Raw genomic sequence first — 13,647 nt, 5'->3', positions numbered from 1 at the left:
AGTGCTGCAGAATATGTTGCCGCTATAGAAATAAAATTATTATTATTATTAAATTACAAATAAAGCTAAAATATATAAAGTACAAATATATATACAGTAACTAAAATAGAAATAGACTAGAATAAATACAAAAATAAATTGAAAAGAGAAATTAAGCTTAAATAAAATACAAAAGTATAGAAAGCAAAGACATAGATATAACACAAATTAAGTACAAATATAACTAAATAAGAAAAAAGTGCATAAAATACAAAAATGTAATAAAGAAAAAAATTATATATGTGTGATATATATATATATGGTGGCCCGATATATTAGATGGTGGCCTGATTCTAACGCATCGGGTATTCTAGAATATGCATGTCCACGTAGTATATTGCACAGCCACGTAGTATAATGCTCCATGCAGTTATGGCCCCATAGATGCCCCATATAATGCTCCATGCAGTTCTTTATGGCCCCATAGATGCCCCATATAATGCTCCATGCAGTTCATTATGGCCCCATAGATGCCCCATATAATGCTTCATGCAGTTCATTGTGGCCCTATAGATGCCCCATATAATGCTTCATGCAGTTCATTGTGGCCCCATAGATGCCCAATATAATGCTCCATGCAGTTATGGCCCCATAGATGTCCCATATAATGCTCCAATCAGTTATGGCCCCATAGATGTCCCATATAATGCTCCATGCAGTTATGGCCCCATAGATGCCCCATATAATGCTCCATGCAGTTCATTATGGCCCCATATAATGCTCCCTGCAGTTTGGCCCCATATAATGCTCCATGCAGTTCATTATGGCCCCATAGATGCCCCATATAATGCTCCATGCAGTTCTTTATGGCCCCATAGATGCTCCATATAATGCTCCATGCAGTTATGACCCCACAGATGCCCCATAAAATGCTCCATGCAGTTCATTATGGCCTCATAAATGCCCCATACAGTTATGGCCCCATTTAATGCTCCATGCATTTATGGCCCCATAGATGCCCCATATAATGCTCCATGCAGTTCTTTATGGCCCAATAGACGCTCCATATAATGCTCCATGCAGTTATGGCCCCATGGATGCCCCATATAATGCTCCATGCAGTTATGGCCCCACAGATGCCCCATATAATGCTCCATGCAGTTCATTATGGCCCCATAGATGCCCCATATAATGCTCCATGCAGTTATGGCCCCATAGATGTCCCATATAATGCTTCATGCAGTTATGGCCCCATAGATGCCCCATATAATGCTTCATGCAGTTCATTATGGCCCCATAGATGCCCCATTTAATGCTCCATGCAGTTATGGCCCCATAGATGCCCCATTTAATGCTCCATGCAGCTATGGCCCCATAGATGTCCCATTTAATGCTCCATGCATTTATGGCCGCATAGATGCCCCTTATAATGCTCCATGCAGTTATGACCCCATAGATGTCCCATTTAATGCTCCATGAAGTTCTTTATGGCCCCATAGACGCTCTATACAGCATTGTGCCACATGTAATGCTGCTGCTGCAATAAAAAAAAATCACATACTCACCTCTCGTCGCTGCTCCTCAGCGTCCCGTCTCACCTCCTCAGCGTCCTGTTTCTCTGCACTGACTGTTCAGGCAGAAGGCGGCGCGCACACAAATACATCATCGCGCCCTCTGACCTGCAAGTCACTGCAAGAGGACGGGAAGAAGGAGCGGCGCCCGGCGGATGGAACGCGGACAGGTGAATATTAAATACTCACCTGCTCCTGACGCTGTCCCTGCCTGTTCCATGGTACTGCAGCTTCTTCACGCCTGTGCGAGAAGGACCTGCCATGACGCAACGGTCACATGACTGTGGCGTCATGGCAGGTCCTTCTCGCGCAGGTGTGAAGGGCCTGTGATGACGTCGCGGTCACATTACCGTGACGTCATGGTAGGTCCTTGTGGCATGCCATCCTTGGCACCGGAATGTCGCGAAGAGTGGGAAAAGCGCCGGAGGGTGAGTATATGATGATTTTTTATTTTTTTAAAATATTTTTAACATTAGATCTTTTTACTATTGACGCTGCATAGGCAGCATCAATAGTAAAAAGATCTAATGTTAAAAATAATAATAAAAAAAAGGTTATTCTCACCCTCTGACGTTGCCCGCTGTCCTCGGCAGTGCAAGTGGCAGGTTCTGGTGCCAGGGATGCTGTGCGAGAAGGACCTGCCATGACGTCACAGTCATGTGACTGTGACGTCATCACAGGTCCTGCGCTCATACCAACCATGGGACGGTAACCGCTCCATGCATTGCGATCTCGTGAGATGATGACATAGCGGTCTCGCGAGACCGCAATGCACTCTTGAGATCGGAGCGCGCGAGGAGCATCGGTGCGAAGCGGGGGCCAACAGAAGGTGAGTATATAACTATTTTTTATTTTAATTTTATTTTAAAACAGGGATATGATGCCCACATTGCTGCGCGGGCTGCGCAATGTACCGCGCGGGCTGCGCAATGTACCGCGCGGGCTGCGCAATGTACCGCGCGGGCTGCGCAATGTACCGCGCGGGCTGCGCAATGTACCGCGCGGGCTGCGCAATGTACCGCGCGGGCTGCGCAATGTACCGCGCGGGCTGCGCAATGTACCGCGCGGGCTGCGCAATGTACCGCGCGGGCTGCGCAATGTACCGCGCGGGCTGCGCAATGTACCGCGCGGGCTGCGCAATGTACCGCGCGGGCTGCGCAATGTACCGCGCGGGCTGCGCAATGTACCGCGCGGGCGCGAACAATCAGTGACATAAATGAACTACATACACATTCTAGAATGCTCGATGTGTTAAAATCGGGCCACCATCTGGTGCGTGTGTGTGTGTATATATATATATATATATATATATATATATATATAAATTTTAAAAATAAAATAAAATTACAAATCTACAAAAAATGTAACAAAATAGATAAATAAAAAATAAATACAAGCATATACGTACGGTAACTGAAAAAGAGATAAACTTAAATAAAATGCAAAAAAATTACATTGCAAAGAAATACAAGTTTAGAACAAAAAAAATAGAAACTGATATAAAATAAACATGATATAAAAAAAACCTTAAATATATTAATTTAAAATATTTACTTTAAAAAATTGACAATTTGGGCTTATGGATGTTAACTTTTTTTTTTTTTGGTGCACCATGCACACTGATAAAAAGTTTATTTTGGCTGCATTGTCCGAACGATATCCTGAATGCCACATTTGAAGACCAATAAGGCTATGTGCACATGATACGGATTTTGCTGCAGATCCGCAGCAGTTTCCCATGAGTTTACAGTTCAATGTAAACCTATGGGAAACCAAAAACGCTGTGCACATGCTGCGGAAAGAAACGCGCGGAAACGTAGCGGTTTACATTCCGCATCATGTCACTTCTTTCTGTGGATTCCACGGCGGTTTTACAACTGCTCCAATAAAAATCCGCAGTTGTAAAACCGCAGTGAAATCCGCAGAAAAAACGCGATAAATCCGCAGCGGTTTTCCACTGCGGATTTATCAAATACGCTGCAGAAAAATCCGCAGTGAACCTAGAATACGTGTGCACATAGCCTCATGGACCATTGTAGTCACTACAGAAGTTATATTAGGGAAAACAGGAGCAGCATAAGGGACTGAGGTGGAATCGGTCAGGTAAATTCTGTGCATTTTGCAGCTTCCTAAATGACTGTGCCAGTTATCCTGCCCACACAGCTGAACAGCTGCCCCTTTTATTGTCCAGGCATTATGCATGATGGCTGTATATAGTCCTTTGGTGGAGTGGGGGCAGGGTGTCTGCACACTTGTTGTGGTGCGGGCGAGTTCCACATTTTTGAAAGTTTAAGTCTGGAAACAGTTGCTCTTAAAATTTCTCAGCCCTCCCCGATACTAATATTTCGGAGAGTCTTCCAACAGCTGCAGAGAGGAATAAGCCCCTCACTGCTTGAGGAGTTCCTCACCCAACATGACCTGCGCATGACACGGTCATTGAGGCAAAATGGCTGAGGGGGTCTACTAAGGGAATGATCACACACAGGTTTTTGGAGTCATAAAAATCTGATGTGGGTGGGTTTTTTTAGCTTTGATTTCTACAGGACCTTAGCTGCCAATCTTAATCTGCCACAAACTGGTGAAATGTCATTTCTTTTTTTTTTTTTACATGCAGAAATCTTCAAGATATCAACACCAAAAGGTAAAGAAAAAAAATAGTCACACAAACAGCAAAGTGGATTTTGCGTTGACGTGGAGAGGAAATGAACTTCAAGAGCTTTTATAACAATTTTTTTATGTGGATTTTGGAGCAGATCTGCTTTAAAATCCTCTTTTAAAAAAACCTCAACATTAGAGGCCTCATTTAGGGCAGTCCCACACGTCCAGATAATTCCGGTACCGGAAAAAATCGGTACCGGAATTATCCGTGTCTGTGTGCCCCTGCGTTTCTGTGGCACATTAGTGTGGCACAAGAGCGGCACACGTGTGCCGCCCGTGTGCCCACTGGGTACCACACGGAGTGTGCAGGAGACAGCGCTAAAGTTTAGCGCTGTCCCCTGCATCGTGCTGAAACCGCGATTCATATCTTCTGTGCAGCAGCGTCTGCTGCAGAGAAGATATGAATAATCCTTTTTTTTTTTTAAGTTTATCGTGTATAAAGTAAAGGTCCATGTCCCCACCCCCTGTGCGCCCCCCCCCCCCCACCTCCCCCCGCTGTTCTGAAAATACTCACCCAGCTCCCTCGTTGGCTGTCGCTGCTTCCTCCTGTCCTGGCCGCACCTTCTACTGTATGCGGTCACGTGGGGCCGCCGATTACAGTCATAAATATGCGGCTCCACCTCCCATAGGGGTGGAGCCGCATATTCATGACTGTAAATGAGCGGCCCCACGTGACCGCATACAGTAGAAGGTGCGGCCAGGACAGAAAGCAGCGACAGCCAACGACGGAGCTGGGTGAATATTTTCAGAACAGTGGGGGGGGGTTGGGCGCACAGGGGGTGGGGACATGGACCTTTACTTTATACACGATAAACTTAAAAAAAAAAAAAAAGGATTATTCATATCTTCTCTGCAGCAGACGCTGCTGCACAGAAGATATGAATTGCGGTTTCAGCACCAGTGGGGGGGACAGCACTTACTGTAGCGCTTTCTCCTGCACGGCACACGGACTGCACACGGACAACGCCTGTGTGCGGTACGTGTTTTACATGGACCCATTGACTTTAATGGGTCCGTGTAATACGTGCGCTCCCACGAACAATGACATGTCTCCGTGTTTGGCACACGGAGACACGGTCCGCAAAAAATCAATGACATCTGCACAGACACATTGATTTTAATATGTCTACGTGTGTCAGTGGCTCCGGTACATGAGGAGACTGTCACTTCACGTACCGGAGACACTGACGTGTGAAACAGGCCTTAGACATCAATAGGTCATGTACATGTTCTATTCGCGTTTTTCACGGAACTTCACCATTCTATTCCATGGTGCTGTTCAAATGGTTTTTTTTTTCTGTGAATGTTATTGTGTATCCATGAAAAGACGAGGGGATGTATCTATTTTTTACACAAGTCATAGATCATTATAACACACGTCATTTTATTGTTTCCTGAAAATCATAGATCATAAATCTGTAAAGGAAAAGCTTTGCTATTTTTTTTTTTCATACAAGAAATAAGTGGCAGTAAAAATGGACATTGACCAAAAATCTGACCCAAATACTATTGTGTGCCAAGAGGTTGAACGCAAAATTAAGTCTTGCAATTTTCATACTAACCACTGTTTTTTTTTTTTTTTTTTTTTAGGTTTATACTTTGTCTTATATTAGGAAGAGTTTTCAGCAGGTTCCTTATCAGCAGACGCAGGTCACACCTCTGTATACAGCTTATAATGCAGGATCCACCAATCATAACAGGGGATGTCACAGCTCACCTTCTCCCCTCTCTTCACAACGATCTCTGCACATGCTCATTTACATGCTTAAAGGGGTTGTCCACTACTAGGACAACCCCTTCTTAAAATAAAAGAAAACTTAACTATTCTCATCTCCTGTTCCGGTGCCGCTCAAGCAGTGTCAGCACTCGTGGTCCCCATCGCTCAGGTGCTGTGGAATGGCACGTGTTACGGATTGAACATGAAGAGGAAGCCAAGGCTGCAACTAATATACATATAGCTTTTATTTTATTTTATCAGGGCCCAACATTTAGTTCAAGAAAGGGTTGTCCTAGTAGTGGACCACCGATTTAAGTTCAAAAGATAGTCAGCGTCTGTTCATGACTAATGTAAATGTGGTGTTTCCAGAAACAACAAGTTAGCGTCTAAAAAAGACACCGTGGTCAGTGTAAAAAAAATAAATAAATAAAAAAATAAAAAATTGCAAATTTCTAGTTTTTATTTTTAATACAGATAGATCATAGTAAAAAAATGTAGGTCATTTTTTGATAAATTATTCTCCTTCTATAGTGCGCAAGAGAACTGAAGTTTGACCCTGGTCTTCTGGACCTAAAGATGATCCCGACTTTGTATGTTCCCAGCCGGGGATCCTCACATGCGCCTCACAGAGATATGATACATCCAAGGTAAGCACTGTAGCTAAAAAGCAATCACTGGAATAAAAAGGCTTTCCTGGAAATACAGGACCCTTATCTCAATTGCCTCCAGATATTCAGTGCATATTGTGATAATGAGTCTGTGGCTAAATCCCCATCACCGGCTGAGCTCCGGAGCTTCCATTACCTGCTATTAGTGTCACATCCCCAGTCATTTAGCCGAGATTTACAGTGGATTACCATGCGGCTCTAGATGGTGCTCCTTGCGCTGCAGAGAACTGTTATTACCAATGATGCATTCAAAACCAAATAATGACAATAAGGCGGCGGAGGGGGAGGAAGGAGCATAAGGAGCTCTTATTCACTATACGTTTTTTACTCAATGTAAAGGCGTCTATTCGGCCATTTTTAACTATTCTAAATATCCTTCACCTTCATACATGTGACAGAAAGGGAATATTACTACAGCATCTGACCACTATGCAAAATAATATGAAATCGTTTGCAAAGTTCTTTCATTTTTTACATTTTCAGGTTTCCGAATAGTGCCCTTTTTTTTCCAAATATATACCCTTCTCTATAGATATGGATGTCTGTGACTTGTCCTGGCAGATCAAAATTACAAGAGGCGATATGGACATTATTATCACATAGACTGACGATTTAGGTGTCGTAGTGGAATAAAAATCTGATAATACAGGTGACGTCACAGAAGCGATGATCTCAGGGAATTGATAGATTCAATAACACTGGGGAACACAATTTTTTTAGGAGTTAGGTCAGACAACTGTTCTTAACTAATTTTTGGATGCTGAAACCAGAAATGATCTCAGTTTTTCTCTATCACGTCAAGTTTTTGAACTATAGGATTTTTGTCTTCTCAAAAATATGTAAACTACTGTACCTAAAAAGTGTTGTTTTTTTTAAATAGTACAAATAGGCATTTACAAGGAGAGGAAGAAGGAGCAGACATGATCTGAAACAAAGGAAATATGTACATATGTAAATAAAACACTGAGATGGAAAGTTACAAGCTTTGAAAACTAACAAAGAAAAAAATCATAAAAGATATATAAATTACAACTAAGCGCCCAATGTAAAGAGAAAAGCTATCACAAATCCTATTTATTCCTACTATGATAAATTTTTTGTGTAAAGATATTGATAATTATGACGTATTGGGAGCTGCACACACCTCTCACCACACTGTCTCAGTTGTGACTACTCTTACAAGTTGCCACGTAGTTCTATATGAGTCGAATTGTAATCAGATAACAAGTCTTATTACAGATATCAGTGCAATTGTGCTTCTCTGGCAGGTAAGTTGTGGAGGAAAAACTTGACGTGCTAGAAAAAAACTGACTACATTTTTGGAATCAGCATGCCAATTTTAGTATAAATCAGCTCAAAAACCTAACTCAACAGAAATTTTTTTTTCAAATTGTTCCCCAGTGTAATCCTACTGTTCCACCAAGCAGGCTAATTATTATAGCGCCATTTATTCCATGCCGCTTTACATGTGAAAATGGGTATGCATAATAAAATTGAGTTCAGTAATCTTAAACTATTCAAGTCACCAACTAGTATAGGAGGAGAGAGGCCCTTTCCCATGATAGGTGAAGTGAGTTAATTGGCTGTGAACTCGCAGGACCAGTCTGACAGCACCGACATCAGACAGGGAATAGGAGTTCACAGGGAGACCCTGAGCACATGCTGCTCAGTGTCTCTGCTAAATGACCGGCTGTATGGTCGCATCATGCAACCATGCAGCCTGCCAACTAGATGTAACAGAGCTAGACCTGTCGTGGGATAAATGGATTTGCAGCCTCTCTGCGGAAAGGTGAGGAATATGGTTGTTTTTTTTAATTTTTAACTCTTTTGCAGATGACAAGGGCGTCGGTGGAATGGGCGAGGTCATAAGTATGGTTTAATTAAGACTATTAAAGGAGTCTGTGTCATTCTTTCAATTAAAGGACTTTATTCTGGGTGTCTGTGTTTTCATACAATGTGCCTATGGGGTTACTAATGGATAGGTGTCTTATTGACGCCTCTCCATTACTAACTTCAGGGCTTGATATCACCTGACAATACAAAGGTGACATGAACCCCTTCAACTATCACCCTACTTGCCTCCCCTACAGGGCAAGTGGGAAGAGCGAGGTTAAGTGCCAGAATTGGCACATCTTAGAGATACACCTTTTGTGGGGCGGCTAAGAGCTGATGTTTTTAGCCTGGGGGGCAGTATCCATGGCCCCTTCCTAGGCTATTATTAGCCTGCAGCTGTCTGCATAGCCTTTGCTGGTTATTAAAGGGAACCGGTCACCTGAATTTGGCGGGACCGGTTTTGGGTCATATGGGCGGAGTTTTCGGGTGTTTGATTCACCCTTTCCTTACCCGCTGGCTGCATGCTGGCCGCAATATTGGATTGAAGTTCATTCTCTGTCCTCCGTAGTACACGACTGCGCAAGGCAATTGCGCAGGAGTGTACTACGGAGGACAGGGAATGAACTTCAATCCAATATTGCGGCCAGCATGTAGCCAGCGGGTAAGGAAAGGGTGAATCAAACACCCGAAAACTCTGCCCATATGATCCAAAACCGGTCCCGCCAAATTCAGGTGACAGGTTCCCTTTAATTATGGGAGGACTCTACATAATTTTTGGGAGGGTCCCCCATTTTGATAGCCAGTAAAGTGAGCTGATATTAATAGCCTGGGAAGCTCCATGGGTATGACCCCACTCCCAGGCTATAAACATCGGCCCCCAGCCATCAGCTTTCCCTCTGCTGGTTACAAAAATTGCATGGGAGCCTGTTAGGAGTCGAGTTCCCACCGCTGCACAGGGGGAATATCGAACCATGTCTGCTGCGGTCTCTCATTCTGCATCAGCCGCAGTGGAGCCTGCTCGGCAGAGACGTCGGTCCCAGCGTCTCGCTCAGTCTGATTCTGTGCAAAGGGTTACTGCTGCCTTTCCAGGCTCTGCCATTGTAGCCTGTACTGATCAGCAGCGAGCAGACGTCTCTGGTACTAAGTCCTGCTTTTCCCCTTCTGAGCATGCCCAAAGGAAAACCTCTCAGTGGAGATCTGGGGTCACATGCTCAGGTACTCCAGCAGCTCCTATTGTTCCTCTAGGAAAGTCCTGAAGTTGCTCAGTTACTGTAACAGTTTTCATTGGTCCTCTAGGAAGGTCCTGAACTTGCTGCAGCTATAAAAGGTTCGCATGGCCGCACGGCCATGCGCTAGTATACATTTGTATATGTGTGTGTGTTGTGAGTGAAAGTCGCTCTTTAATCATCCCCTCCCTTGTGTTTGAATGCTCATGCAATGAGGATGATTGTAATCTAGCGCCCGACTTGTAACCAACACTGGTACACAAACAGCGTCTATTGCTGTGACCGTCAGTGCGGCGCCTTGCGCTATCACCGCGCTTTCCAAACCCAAGTCTGGGTGGTTAGTGGCATCCGCCAGTGCGGCATCGCATGCACTCTCATGCTATTTAATTATTATTCCTGTTACGTGCGGTACTGCGGCCCTGTGACTCAACAGGGTTCGCTTCTTTCACACAGGGTGAAGCTAACCCGTTTGTATCCTCATTGTACCGCCATATAGTCCATCATAGCTTAGCAGCAGGTTCCATCTCTGCACGGTGGACCCCGGGCTGCGAACGCACCTTATTACTTTTCTCTAATTATTTGGTGCGTTCCGCTAGCCCTAACTGAGTCCATTCTATTTTTTTTCCAAAAAATGTTTTATTCATTTAATACATGTTCAGCAAGCTGCACACACACTGTACTATTTGTATTTGTCACAGATATCTGTATATCTATCTATTCTAAATTTATTTACTTTATGTAATCCATCTCTTCTATTGTGTCAGCTCCTGCAGTGATTTTACAGAACACGGCAGATGAATTGCCGACTTTTCTTATATCTATGTATGTAATATATATATATATATATATATATATATATATATATATATATATATATATATATATATATATATATATACATCTCATTGACCTCTATATATCTATATATTCTATGTGTTTATATCTATTCTATTCTAACCTGTCAATGTGATTTTGCTGCATTCGGCACATGAATTGCCAGCTTTTTAAAGGACACATGGTCCGAGTGTTATTTTTTTATTTTTTTCTCGCACCCATAGGCTTGTATTGGTGAGTCTCGGTGACAATCGCACACCGAATACAGCTAAATAAACGCTGATGTGAGCTGCCCCATAGATTAACACTGGGCTGAGTGCTATGCGATGTTTTCTCTCATGGTACTCGTCTGTATTCTACAGTAGTGTGACGCCGACCATAGGTCCACAGCTGTCTGTCACCTGTCACTAAATGAGCACTCACTATTTTCTTAGACAGTGTGCCTGAACAACACTGATAGGCCTAACAATTTTTAAGTGGGAATCTGGCCTTCTGATTTGCCAATGAAAAACCGTTTTAGCACAAACTATTTGGAGTAGCAATTGGGGCTTCCAAAGACTGCCACACAGCATTTGCACAATTTAGTTAGACGCTGGAGGATTGATTTCACATAGTACAGAAGCGATCTATTTCACAGACAAGTTCATTTTCAGCACCAGCACTAGTGCAGGAGCGACCTCTCTGCACTGTGACACTGAGCAAATGGCGCCAGCAAAACACAATGTGCGCTTTTTATATGGCCAGGGACATGTGACTTGTGTCATGACGTTGTGGATGGTATCTGCGTGCTGATCGGTTGCCAAAATCATCACACATAAATTTAAGTAAAAAAAAGAGTGCCACTTCTCTAATCTGTTCAGACGCTCCTTTAACCCCTCCATACCCCCTCCGCTCATTAAACACATTCCTCCCCGCTCATCATATAGCACCACTACCCTAGCCAAAGAAATACAAAATAGTGGAAATGCAATGATTTACCGAACTGTGACCGACTTTGCCAACTCCAGCTGTCATGCCAGCGTCAGGGTCTATGGATTCCACAGATTCATACGCTCCTTCATGTTGCTCCATAGATAGCTATGGTTCACACAGAGTGACTTGGGCATTGATTTTTAGAGCTGCAGCTCCTAGGCAGGTTAGAATGAGTTAAATCTTTGCTGGACTTACTTGTTGTTTGCCTGTGGTCACATGCTGTAGGAGAACCAGTTGTGTCTGCTAGGGTTGAGCGAAACGGGTTGAACCTTTTCAAAAGTCGCCGACTTTTGACAAAGTCGGGTTTCATGAAACCCGATCCGACCCCTGTGCGGGGTCGGCCATGCGGTACGCGACTTTCGCGCCAAAGTCGCGTTTCAATGACGCAAAAAGCGCCATTTCTCAGCCAATGAAGGTAAACGCAGAGTGTGGGCAGCGTGATGACATAGGTCCTGGTCCCCACCATCTTTGAGAAGGGCATTGCAGTGATTGACTTGCTGTCTGCGGCGTCACAGGGGCTATAAAGGGGCGTTCCCACCGACCGCCATCTTACTGCTGCTGATCTGAGCATAGGGAGAGGTTGCTGCCGCTTCGTCAGAAGCAGGGATAGCGTTAGGCAGGGTCCATTAACCCCCAAACCGCTTGTGCTGTAGCGATTTCCACTGCCCAACACCATCTTCGGTGTGCAGGGACAGTGGAAGCTACATTTTTTTTTTTTCCCCCTCAGCGCTGTAGCTCATTGGGCTGCCCTAGAAGGCTCCCTGATAGCTGCATTGCTGTGTGTACGCCGCTGTGCAAACCAACTGCTTTTTTCAAAGCACAAATCCTCTTGTTCCTTCCTTTCTGCACAGCTATCTTGTTTGTTTGTCCACACTTTTTATTTAATTTGTGCATCAGTCCACTCCTTATTGCTGCCTGCCATACCTGGCTGAGATTACTGCAGGGAGATAGTAATTGAAGGACAGTTCCTTTTTTTTTTTTTTGTGGGAGATTAAGATTGGCATTTCTGCTAGAGTGCCATCCCTGTCTGTGTCATCTCTCACTCAGTGGGCCATAGAAAGCCTATTTATTTTTTGTTTGATTTGGGTTCTAAAATCTACCTGAAAAAATCACTACATCAATCAGTGGGAGAAAAATATTGGCCTCAGGGCTTGTGTGCCACTCCTTACTCCTGTGTGTGCCATCTCTCAGTGGGCCATAGAAAGCCTATTTATTTTTTTGCTTGATTTGGGTTCCAAAATCTACCTGAAAAAATCAATAAATCAATCAGTGGGAGATTAATATTGGCCTTTGGGCTTGTGTGCCAGTCCTAAGCGTGCCATCTCTCTCTCTCAGATAGTGGGCCATAGAAAGCCTATTTATTATTTTTTTTATTGGGTTTATAAATTTTCCCTGGAAAAAAAAAAAAAGTGGGAGATTAATATTGGCCTCTGGGCTTGTGTGCCAGTCCTGAGCGTGCCATCTCTCTCACAAATAGTGGGCCATAGAAAGCCTATTTATTTTTTTGGTTGATTTGGGTTCTAAATTCTACCTGAAAAAATCAATAAATCAATCAGTGGGAGATAAATATTGGCCTCTGGGCTTGTGTGCCACTCCTGACTCCTGTGTGCGTCCTCTCTCACTCAGTGGGCCCTAGAAAGCCTATTTTTTGTTTTATTTGTTTTCTAAATTCTCACTGAAAAAATCATTTTATTTTATTTGGTTTCTAAATTATTCCTGAAAAAAATCATTTTTTTTGTATTTTTTTTTTGTAAAGTCTCCCTGAAAAAAAAAAAAAATCAAATCAGTGGGAGATTAATATTGCCCTTTCTGCTTGTGTGCCATCTCTCTCTCTCCAATTGTGGGCCATAGAAAGCCTATTAATTTTTTTGCTTGATTTGGGTTCCAAAATCTACCTGAAAAAATCACTAAATCAATCAGTGGGAGATAAATATTGGCCTCTGGGCTTGTGTGCCACTCCTGACTCCTCTGTGCGTCCTCTCTCACTCACTGGGCCCTAGAAAGGCTATTTTATGTTTTATTTGTTTTCTAAATTCTCCCTGAAAAAATCATTTCATTTTATTTGGTTTATAAATTCTTCCTTAAAAAATCATTTTTTTTTTTTTTTTTTTTTCTAAAGTCTCCTTTTTAAAAAAAAAAAACACAAATCAGTGGGAGATTAATATTTACATTTGCGCTTCAGTGACAGT

The sequence above is a fragment of the Ranitomeya imitator genome, chromosome 1 (genome assembly GCF_032444005.1).
Source record: "Ranitomeya imitator isolate aRanImi1 chromosome 1, aRanImi1.pri, whole genome shotgun sequence".
NCBI lineage: Eukaryota > Metazoa > Chordata > Amphibia > Anura > Dendrobatidae > Ranitomeya > Ranitomeya imitator.
The sequence above is the reverse complement of the archived record's forward strand: the minus strand, read 5'-3'. Positions refer to the sequence as shown.